The sequence below is a fragment of the Neoarius graeffei genome, chromosome 19, assembly GCF_027579695.1.
Source record: "Neoarius graeffei isolate fNeoGra1 chromosome 19, fNeoGra1.pri, whole genome shotgun sequence".
Classification (NCBI taxonomy): Eukaryota; Metazoa; Chordata; class Actinopteri; order Siluriformes; family Ariidae; genus Neoarius; species Neoarius graeffei.
In genome coordinates this window covers 17,067,782-17,079,222 of record NC_083587.1, presented here as the reverse complement: position 1 = coordinate 17,079,222, position 11,441 = coordinate 17,067,782, and the positions used below count along the sequence as shown (strand labels likewise).

The window sequence follows — 11,441 nt, the reverse complement described above, 5'->3', positions numbered from 1 at the left end:
ATTTTCTTCATCACATTCTGAGTACCGTATTTTACTTTTAAATATAATTTCAGGTCCCTTACTGGACCATGAGGAGCTAATTAAAACACACTCGGGGTGCTTTTCTTTTGGTCTGTTTCAGCATTCCAGATCGCTTTTTTTTTTTTATTGAACAAATTAACTCGTACCTCTGTTTATGTGTTTTCACATGGAGTTGATTGGAAATGAACCGTACTCAGCTTGTCATTTTCATTTATTATTATGCTTGTTGTGTTCACTGAGTCACTGATCCAAGTACCACCTTGCTGCAGAACCAAAAGCTCATGGAGTGGAGTTGGACCTGATCCAGCTCCTGGGTGGATTTGAGCCAAGAATCCAGGATGACGACTCGGTGTAATTCAGGTTGGAGAAGCATGTGGTGTTAAAACATCTTGTGAGTTAAGGTTATAAAAGAAGTTGGATCAGGTCCAGGTCCAGCCCCTAGACTTTTGGTTCTGCATCTCCAGCAACACCACTTTGAAGTGGGAAAAGTCCTAAAATGCCCAGACTACCTCTGGAGAGGATCTCAGAATGGTTAATTTTGTGGCGAGAACTTGACTCTTGCTGTAATAACAGCAACACGGATAAAAATGGTTGCGAATGACGAAGTTGGCACTGCTTGGTCGCAACAGGCTGAATGGAGGTTTTGTGGTATGGAGTTCCTTTTGAGCTTTAATAATAATAAAAAGAGTGAACAATAGATGTTCCTACAGTATATATAACTGCTGGAACAGAAGTCGTGTCGACCAATTAATTTGTCTTATTACATAAGGGTGGCAAGTTGGCCTTTGGTTTGTTAATTCTGAAACAAAAAGTCCTTTCTGCTGTCTTCCTCGCACACGTCTCCTATTTTCATTTCACGGCATCTCTTTCCACATTTCATCCACTGACTTTCCCAGACTTTGATGTGATGGTCCTAAACCAGTCCATTAGTTTGTCCTCTTGTGAACACCAAAAGAGACTCCTTTCCACCTGGTGTCCTACTGAGTGCTGGTTATTCTGTCCATTTCATGACTTTAGTTCTGTCATCAGGACCAGATGAGCGAGAATTTACTCCATCCTAACTTTTCTTTCCACTGCATGCGCATTCTTGTTCCATCTCCCAGGATTGTTTGAAGAGGTTTTTCCTGAGAACCGCACCTCATTCATTCGCTTTCGATCTGACTTTGCTTTCCTGTAAACCCTCTTTCCTTTCAGCTGCAATAAGTACAGATAACTCACCGGGATTTCCCCGCTGTGCCAGTATAAATAGGCTCGAACCTGTTCCCATTCCCAGACAGCGCGCGCACTCGCACCGCAAGCCGACAGGTAAGCCCGGCTCATACACGTCGTCTTTCTTTCCTTCCTTTCTTTTTCTTTCTTGATCTGGAATAATGCGACTTACGACTTACCATTTGTCATTTTTGGTCCATGTTCATCACACGCCTGAATGATTCGTGCTGAAGTCCTCTCAACCTGGACAATCCATGCATGGAGACTACATGTTTCTTTGCGGAGGGTTCGAGGCGCTCTGCTCTCTCTCGGACCCTTCACTTCTCCGCGTTGCTCTCAGTGGCGCGTTTTCTTGGAGGAGTCGCGCATTTCGCAGCTGTTATCAAGTTTCCGCCCCTACAGCGTTGCCAGGTGCTGAAATTAAAAGTATCCCTCAAAAACGTGTCAGATTTCAGACCGAACTGTTTTGATTTCATAATCTAACCGAGAAAAAAAAAAAACAGAAAGATCAGACACCGCGTTCCAAAAAAAAAACAAAAAAAACCTCACTCTGCGTAAAGAGCTGCGCGAGCACAGGTGACAGGTGAGCTCGGACCTGGACACTCATGCGGGCTCGCACCGAACAACCCGCGCCGCATGTATGCGGATGTTCCTGGGTCTGATCACAGATTTAAAGTTTCCCATCATGCATTAATAATTAGGTCTGTTCCAAATCACAGGCGATGCACCCTAGCCTATATAGTGCACTATTTTTGGAGTTCACATTCAATTGGCTAGCTCGGACCTACAAACCAGCCTGCCCATTGGCACTTCAGACACCAGGGAAAGAGGAAATCTTTACACTGTAAAATAATGGAAAACTAATACACGTTCTGGAGAGTGTGTGGGTGTTTTCCCCCTCTCCCGTTTATAAGCCAGCCATGACCATTCACCTGCCAAAACTCTCCCTTTCGATTCGTTTTCTCCTAAAAGACTTTCATGACTCGCGTTCAATTCACTGAATCGATTCTTCTGAACAAACCGTGACGGAGTCGTTCAATTGATTCACCGCCCAGAGCGGTTTACAGAACTCTCCAGTGGTGCTTGAAAGTTTGTTCAACATCATCAGATTTTCACACAAGTCCTAAAAGTGGATAAAAACAAAAAATATTGGCGGCACGGTGGTGTAGTGGTTAGGTTCTGGGTTCGAGCCCCGTGGCTGGCGAGGGCCTTTCTGTGCGGAGTTTGCATGTTCTCCCCGTTTCCACGTGGGTTTCCTCCGGGTGCTCCGGTTTCCCCCACAGTCCAAAGACATGCAGGTTAGGTTAACTGGTGACTCTAAATTGAGCGTAGGTGTGAATGTGAGTGTGAATGGTTGTCTGTGTCTATGTGTCAGCCCTGTGATGACCTGGCGACTTCTTGGATTAGAGTCAGGTGTTTTCAATCAATGGGATGACAATCAGGTGTCTGATCTTCACAACACGTGTTTGTGGAAGTGTATCATGGCACGAACAAAGGAGATTTCTGAGGACCTCAGAAAAAGCGTTGTTGATGCTCATCAGGCTGGAAAAGGTCACAAAACCATCTCGAAAGAGTTTGGACTCCACCAATCCACAGTCAGACAGATTGTGTACAAATGGAGGAAATTCAACGCCATTGTTACCCTCCCCAGGAGTGGTCGACCAACAAAGATCACTGCAAGAGCAAAGCGTGCAATAGTCGGCGAGGTCACAAAGGACCCCAGGGTAACTCCTATGCAACTGAAGGTCTCTCTCGCATTGGCTAATGTTCATGAGTCCACCATCAGGAGAACACTAAACAAATCACGTGGACAAGCCAGAAGGCTATTGGAAAAATGTTTTGTGGACGGATGAGACCAAAATAGAACTTTTTGGTTTAAATGAGAAGCGTTATGCTTGGAGAAAGGAAAACACTGCATTCCAGCATAAGAACCTTATCCCATCTGTGAAACATGGTGGTGGTAGTGTCATGGTTTGGGCCTTTTTTGCTGCATCTGGGCCAGGACAGCTTGCCATCATTGATGGAACAATGAATTCTGAATTATTATACCAGCGAATTCTAAAGGAAAATGTCAGGACATCTGTCCATGAACTGAATCTCAAGAGAAGGTGGGTCATGCAGTAAGACAACGACCCTAAGCACACAAGTCGTTCTACCAAAGAATGGTTAAAGAAGAATAAAGTTAATGTTTTGGAATGGCCAAGTCAAAGTCCTGACCTTAATCCAATGGAAATGTCATGGAAGGACCTGAAGCGGGCAGTTCATGTGAGGAAACCCACCAACATCCCAGAGTTGAAGCTGTTCTGTACGGAGGAACAGGCTAAAATTCCTCCAAGCCGGTGTGCAGGACTGATCAACAGTTACCGGAAACATTTAGTTGCAGTTATTGCTGCACAAGGGGGTCACACCAGATACTGAAAGCAAAGGTTCACATACTTTTGCCACTCACAGATATGTAATATTGGATCATTTTCCTCAATAAATAAATGACCAAGTGTAATATTTTTGTTTCATTTATTTAACTGGGTTCTCTTTATCTACTTTTAGGATTTGTGTGAAAATCTGATCATGTTGTTTTAGGTCATATTTATGCAGAAATATAGAAAATTCTAAAGGGTTCACAAACTTTCATGCACCACTGTACTGTATTCCCTGATTTCATTCACTGACATGAAACCTTCTGCTGTCATTTTGTTTAATATTTATGTCTGAAAAAGAAGTTTCAATTTTGGCTGGGTTCAAGTCTCGCTAAGAACACATTTATGAATCACTGAACACTGAAATCCTGCCCCAGTAATTAGAGGTAATTTAAAGTGAAAATGAGACCAAAGTTTGCCAAGAATCTGAGCCAAATAGATTTGTTCCCTATAATCTAATTCATGTAATTAACTCTTAAGTCAAGGGTACATGGCTTCTTTTAGGTGTTCAGATTTATAGGATTTAATGAGTTTTGAATGAGTTTCTGAATAAAAACCTACTACTACTACTACTACTAATTATTATTATTATTATTATTATTATTATAGTAATCGATAAACGTGTCGTCAATGCACAAAGTTAAATGTTCAAAGTAAGGAAAGCTAAAACTCTTGACTATCCAAAAGAAAGTCTTTTTTTTTTTTTAGTAGTAGTAGTTTGTTTAATAATTATATTGTAATTAGGACAAAATAAGTATAAGGAAAAAGTTCATGTAAAAATCCCTCCTAATTACAAGTATAATTATTATACTTGTACAAAGTACTTAAAAAAGACTTTCTTTTAGACAGTTAAGAATTTTAGATTTCCTGAGAGAGAGAGAGTAAATATATGGTTAGATATGTGTTCTTTATACAGTGCTGTTGAAAAGCCTAATATAATATATTCAATATCTCATAATAATAATAATAATAATAATAATGTAGTGGTTAGCACTGTTGCCTCACAGCAAGAAGGTCCTGGGTTCGAGCCCCGTGGCCGGCAAGGGCCTTTCTGTGTGGAGTTTGCATGTTCTCCCCGTGTCCGCGTGGGTTTCCTCCGGGTGCTCCGGTTTCCCCCACAGTCCAAAGACATGCAGGTTAGGTTAACTGGTGACTCTAAATTGACCGTAGGTGTGAATGCGAGTGTGAATGGTTGTCTGTGTCTATGTGTCAGCCCTGTGATGACCTGGCGACTTGTCCGGGGTGTACCCCGCCTTTCGCCCGTAGTCAGCTGGGATAGGCTCCAGCTTGCCTGCGACCCTGTACAGGATAAGCAGCTATAGATGATGGATGGATGAAGGATAATAATAATAATAATAATAATTTGTATTAACTGCAAAAGTAGAAGAGTTTCAATCCATAAACTGAGCATGAATAATTACTCAAACTTCCACTGGAAAAAAAAAGAGTTAATTCCCGATTACTTAGCATATCAGATCACATGATACTATTCCCCAATTATCGACACCTTTGTCCACAATTATCGACACCTTTGTCCACAATTATCGACATCCAGATGATTATTTATTTAAAAAAAAAGATGGTATGTGGTATGAAATTAAAAAAACATAGTTTTTATTTAAAATTTGTTTTCCATATACTTATATTTAGTACAAAATATCTCTTATATAAATGTCGGTGTTTATGTAAATGAGGAAGTAATTCTGATGTTTGTAAACAAATAAACTGATAATGTTTAACCTGCGTCAGAAAATCTTTCTGTTCCACTTTCTAAGCATTTTCATAGCTCACATTTTGTTAATCATTAATTGTTGTTTGTATTAATTTCTAGTTGTGTAGTTTACCAATAAACGTCAACAGGAAATTGAGATTGTAACCGCATGAACATCCAGTTCAAAGGTCACATCTCATTCCTCAAACCAAAATATAAAATGTCTCCTGATATTGTAATATGTGGGAGATATTTACAACACACTGCAAAAAAAAAAATTCTGACTGGAATAGAAAAATCTGAATATTTCAAGCGTGTAATTTTTTTTATATGCTCAGAATTTAATTCTGGTTGAATTCTATTTATTGCAATCTGATTCCAAATACTCTATAAACATTCCATTCTGTTATGAATCAGAAAAAAAATCACAGCACTTTTATTTTTTTTGAAGTACTTCATCTACTTGAACAACGTTCCACAAAGATCGATCCATAACAGTTGTAAACGTCCCTTAATTCCACAGGGTGTCAATAATGGTGGACTCCGGTGAAAGTGATCACTATTATCGACACCTCACGTGACTTCTCAAACGCACGTTTAGATACAAAATGCCAACTGTCAAATTAATTTGATCAGTAAAAACATGTCCATGATCTTTTCACCATGCTTACAGTACCTGCAATGAGAACGTCCGGGTTTTCCGAGAAATTACTGATCGTGAAAAAAAAAAATTCCCTCTAAGGTAACCAGCTGTCATCAGACGACAAGATCAAAGGGTGAGGCGGGTCTTCTGGTTGATTAATTAACCAATAATAACTGTTGGAACTGAAACTCACCTTTGTAAAATTGTTTTTTATTGCTAAATCTGAAAAGGTGTCGATGTTTATGGATTGTCGATAATTGTAGCTCTCGTAGTAGGAGTAGTAGTAATGAGATTTTTTAAAAAATACATTATATATTCACAACATGCATTCTTTTCTTAATTGTTGAATTGTCTTCTGCATTAGCACATCAGAATTTTCAGTTCCAAATAAATATTACAAATTCAAACACATTTTTGTGTCATTAAACAGTGTATCATATTTAATCAGCAACGTTTCACTATTCTACCATTTTGTAACTCTTTATCATCAGTTTTTGGACATTTAGAAACTCTTAACTTCGTCATTTTTAAGAATATCTTTGCTTTACATGTTGCTTTGCAACATTTCTTGACAAGGCTTTCTTACCATACACTCATCCTCCACGTTATTAGGAAACCTGTACGTCCTCTCAAGCTTGAGTCCGATCAAGAGCTCCGGTTACTGTTCACATCGCACACGTGTGGAGTAAGGAAAGGATGTGAATTTGTCTGTGTTAGTTTGTGCATTTCAGAAACTGCTGGTCTCTTGTGAGTTTCACACAAAACCAGCTCTTGAGTTGACACGGATAACTGGGCAATCTATAACGGACCAGTTTGGGCGAGTTTGGTCTCATTGTGGCCTCCGGTTCCTGTTCTCCTGCTGTTGTAGCGCATCAGCCTTAAGGGTTGACTTCATATGCATTTTGAAATGCTTTTCAGCTCACCATGGTTGTAAAGAGTGCTTATTTGAGGTACTATAGAGACTTCCTGTAAGCTCAGAGTCTGACCATTCTCCTCTGATCTTTCTGATTAGAAAGCTCACAGAATTGCTGCTGCTCTCGAGATGATTTTTGTTTTTTGCACCCTTCAGTTGTTGCAGTTGTGGCTGAAAATCCCAGCAGATCAGCAGTTACTGATGTTTGATGTGAACGTTTACTGAAGCTCTTGACCTGTGTCTGTATGAATTTACACATTACACTGCTGCCACCTGATAGGCTGATTAGATAATTATATGAATGAGCAGGTGTACAGGTAGGTGTTCATAATAATAATAATAAAGTGGATGGTGCATGTATATGGTTATCTAAATGCTCATTGGCCATTTTCTCATGCTTTTATAAATGTACAGTTGCTTACCTGTTGGACTGCACAAAGTATTGGCCCCCTTTACATCCATCAGTGAACCACGACGTGGTGTAACAGTGTGTAATAATGTGGATATAGCACTCTTAAATGCAACCCCAATTCCAAAAAAGTTGGGACAAAGTACAAATTGTAAATAAAAATGGAATGCAATAATTTACAAATCTCAAAAACTGATATTGTATTCACAGTAGAACATAGACAACATATCAAATGTCGAAAGTGAGACATTTTGAAATTTCATGCCAAATATTGGCTTATTTGAAATTTCATGACAGCAACACATCTCAAAAAAGTTGGGACAGGGGCAATAAGAGGCTGGAAAAGTTAAAGGTACAAAAAAGGAACAGCTGGAGGACCAAATTGCAACTCATTAGGTCAATTGGCAATAGGTCATTAACATGACTGGGTATAAAAAGAGCATCTTGGGGTGGCAGCGGCTCTCAGAAGTAAAGATGGGAAGAGGATCACCAATCCCCCTAATTCTGCACCGACAAATAGTGGAGCAATATCAGAAAGGAGTTCGACAGTGTAAAATTGCAAAGAGTTTGAACATATCATCATCTACAGTGCATAATATCATCAAAAGATTCAGAGAATCTGGAAGAATCTCTGTGCGTAAGGGTCAAGGCCAGAAAACCATACTGGGTGCCCGTGATCTTCGGGCCCTTAGACGGCACTGCATCACATACAGGCATGCTTCTGTATTGGAAATCACAAAATGGGCTCAGGAATATTTCCAGAGAACATTATCTGTGAACACAATTCACCATGCCATCCGCCGTTGCCAGCTAAAACTCAAAGAAGAAGCCGTATCTAAACATGATCCAGAAGCGCAGACGTCTTCTCTGGGCCAAGGCTCATTTAAAATGGACTGTGGCAAAGTGGAAAACTGTTCTGTGGTCAGACGAATCAAAATTTGAAGTTCTTTATGGAAATCAGGGATGCCATGTCATTCGGACTAAAGAGGAGAAGGACGACCCAAGTTGTTATCAGCGCTCAGTTCAGAAGCCTGCATCTCTGATGGTATGGGGTTGCATTAGTGCATGTGGCATGGGGAGCTTACACATCTGGAAAGACACCATCAATGCTGAAAGGTATATCCAGGTTCTAGAGCAACATATGCTCCCATCCAGATGACGTCTCTTTCAGGGAAGACCTTGCATTTTCCAACATGACAATGCCAAACCACATACTGCATCAATTACAGCATCATGGCTGCGTAGAAGAAGGGTCCGGGTACTGAACTGGCCAGCCTGCAGTCCAGATCTTTCACCCATAGAAAACATTTGGCGCATCATAAAACGGAAGATACGACAAAAAAAGACCTAAGACAGTTGAGCAACTAGAATCCTACATTAGACAAGAATGGGTTAACATTCCTATCCCTAAACTTGAGCAACTTGTCTCCTCAGTCCCCAGACGTTTACAGACTGTTGTAAAGAGAAAAGGGGATGTCTCACAGTGGTAAACATGGCCTTGTCCCAACTTTTTTGAGAGGTGTTGTTGTCATGAAATTTAAAATCACCTAATTTTTCTCTTTAAATGATACATTTTCTCAGTTTAAACATTTGATATGTCATCTATGTTCTATTCTGAATAAAATATGGAATTTTGAAACTTCCACATCATTGCATTCCGTTTTTATTTACAATTTGTACTTTGTCCCAACTTTTTTGGAATCGGGGTTGTATTAAAGGGAGAGAAAATCAGTGATGCTTTAACAGGACTGTTTTTGTTGTTGTTTCTCTGACAGAACTAGTCCTCTCATGTATTTTTTTGTTTTTGTTGTTGTCTCATCTGACAGAACTCTCATGTATTTTTCTTGTTGCCAGAAGAAACTGAATAATTTTCCACCACAGAATGTCTTTCACACCATTGTAATATTAACAGCGGGATTTTTGTTTTAATTCTCTGGGACAAGAATGACCTTGCACAAGCTTCCACAATCATCATCTTTATCTTATTTGCAGATGGCTCCAATCTTTTCCTTTCACACTCAAACTTTAATACTCTAATAAAACTAACTAAACAAGAATTTGAAAAAGTTATCTGGTTTGACTAACAAATTATCTGTCAATGCCAAAAAAACATACTTCCTTATTTTCTGTAATAAAAATAAAACCTATAATAGAAATAATGCAAAAATCTTACTAAAAAGTCTGCCCCTTTCTCAAGAGTGTCAAGCTAAATTCTTAGGCATAATAATAGATGACCAACTGACCTGGAAACCACATATAGCCATGTTATGTAATAAAATATCTAAAACTATTGGACTTATGGGAAAAATCAAACATCATCTCACTCAACAAACCATTATCACCATATATAATAGCTTAATATACCCATATCTGACCTACGGAAATATTGTATGGGGATGTGCCTACAAAACTACACTACAGCCCCTAATACTACTCCAAAAAAGATTTGTTCGTATGGCCACCGGATCCAGTTTTTATGCCCATTCTTTACCTCTATTTACGAAGCTTAAGATTTTAAATATTATTGATATCAATAGACTTCAGCTAAATATCTTCACTTTCCCATTTCTTAGAAATTCTCTTCCAGACATGTTTGATAGTTTTTTAAATCTTAATTCCCAATTTCATGCTTACCAAATTTGACAAAGCGACCAACTACATATCCCCCTAGTTCGAACATCCCTAGGTCAAAAGAGTGTTCAATACAAATGTGTAATTGAATGGAATAACCTCCCCCTCCACCTTAAAAGTTTTACATCCATGATTAGTTTTAAACGTAATCTCAAAAACCACCTATTTTCATTCCCCAGCCACACTTGACCTTTATCTTTAATTAAAGTTCAGTCTTGGATCAAATTGTGAAATATTACACTACACCATGCACCAGGCTTCTGTTATTAGTACAATATTTATTCACCATTCGAAATCAATTATACTTTTTTTACTTTATGTATAGATCCTAGGTTACATTTTATTCGTTTCTTATTTTCACTCGTTAACTTATATTTTGTTATCCTAGGTTACATTTTATTCGTTTCTTATTTTCACTCGTTAACTTATATTTTGTTATCTGCAATTGACATTTGTTTATATTTATTTCAGTTATGATACCAGTTACAGTTTAATGTATAATTTTGTTACCAATTATTATATTATGATTATCTTTGTTATTATTTGTTATTATTTACTATTGTTAATATAGTTATTCTCTAATTTGTTAAATTTGTATTAATTACTTGTTAATTTTAATGGGGGAAGACTTAGAACAAGCCATTCTGCTTTTTTTTCTTCCCCCAGCACGTTTTCTGTTTTTGTTCCATTTGTTTTCTTTTATCATGTGCAAATAAGTAAATAAATAATAAACAACAACAGTTATTGTGGTTCAAGATTCATCAGTCAAAAGTTTTCTCAGGGAGCCAAAAAGTTTTCCCTCCATAATTGATGTAATATAATTTTTAGCATATTATTAGTCATCATGGGTAGATTTTTTTCTTCACCACATTTTTCGTTCATGAGGCATTTAAAAGTATATCCGATTGTTTGTTTTGCAAAGCTGCTTTGTGACTGTTTTATGTCTACGAATGTTTAAGTAAACTGATTTAATACAATACATGAATATGTAATTCTGTAAAAAAATTCACTCAAATTAAAAATACAGTACAGTGTGTCATCGCTGCAACAAACAGTCAGAATGTATAACATATATAATAATAATAATAATAATGTTAATGATAGTAATTACAGGTGAATTACAGGCTAATTTTCATTTTTAAACTTTTGTTAAGTATGTATAAGTAACGCAGCTGTTTTATTGTTGTAAAATATGTGGTGTGTTGTGTCTATCACAGCACACCTCATATGAATGCTCTCTGAACTGTTATGCTAATATTTAAACCAGACATCATGTTAAAAATGTATAACTAAAATAAAAAAAAAATCAAATTTATCACAAAAGAACCACAAATCTATGAACTGCACCTGCTGATTTATCGACACATATAGCTTGAAAGTTTGTAAGATTCATTAACATTAAAACACACACACACAAATGCAGCAAGAGGCAGCAGTAGGTGCAGTGATGATTGTTCTCTAAATCCAGAAGTGAATTTTACCAGAGA

General features: G+C 38.0%; 1 protein-coding gene across 1 annotated transcript in view; it reads left to right on the top strand.

Moving 5' to 3' along the window:
* Positions 1-1,034: 1,034 nt before the first annotated feature.
* ctnnd2a (catenin (cadherin-associated protein), delta 2a) overlaps positions 1,035-11,441 on the top strand; it is a 789,966-nt gene continuing 779,559 nt past the window's right edge. The window contains exon 1 of the mRNA XM_060899742.1: positions 1,035-1,326. The gene's annotated coding sequence lies outside the window, so the exon portion shown is untranslated. The remainder of the gene's footprint in view (positions 1,327-11,441) is intronic.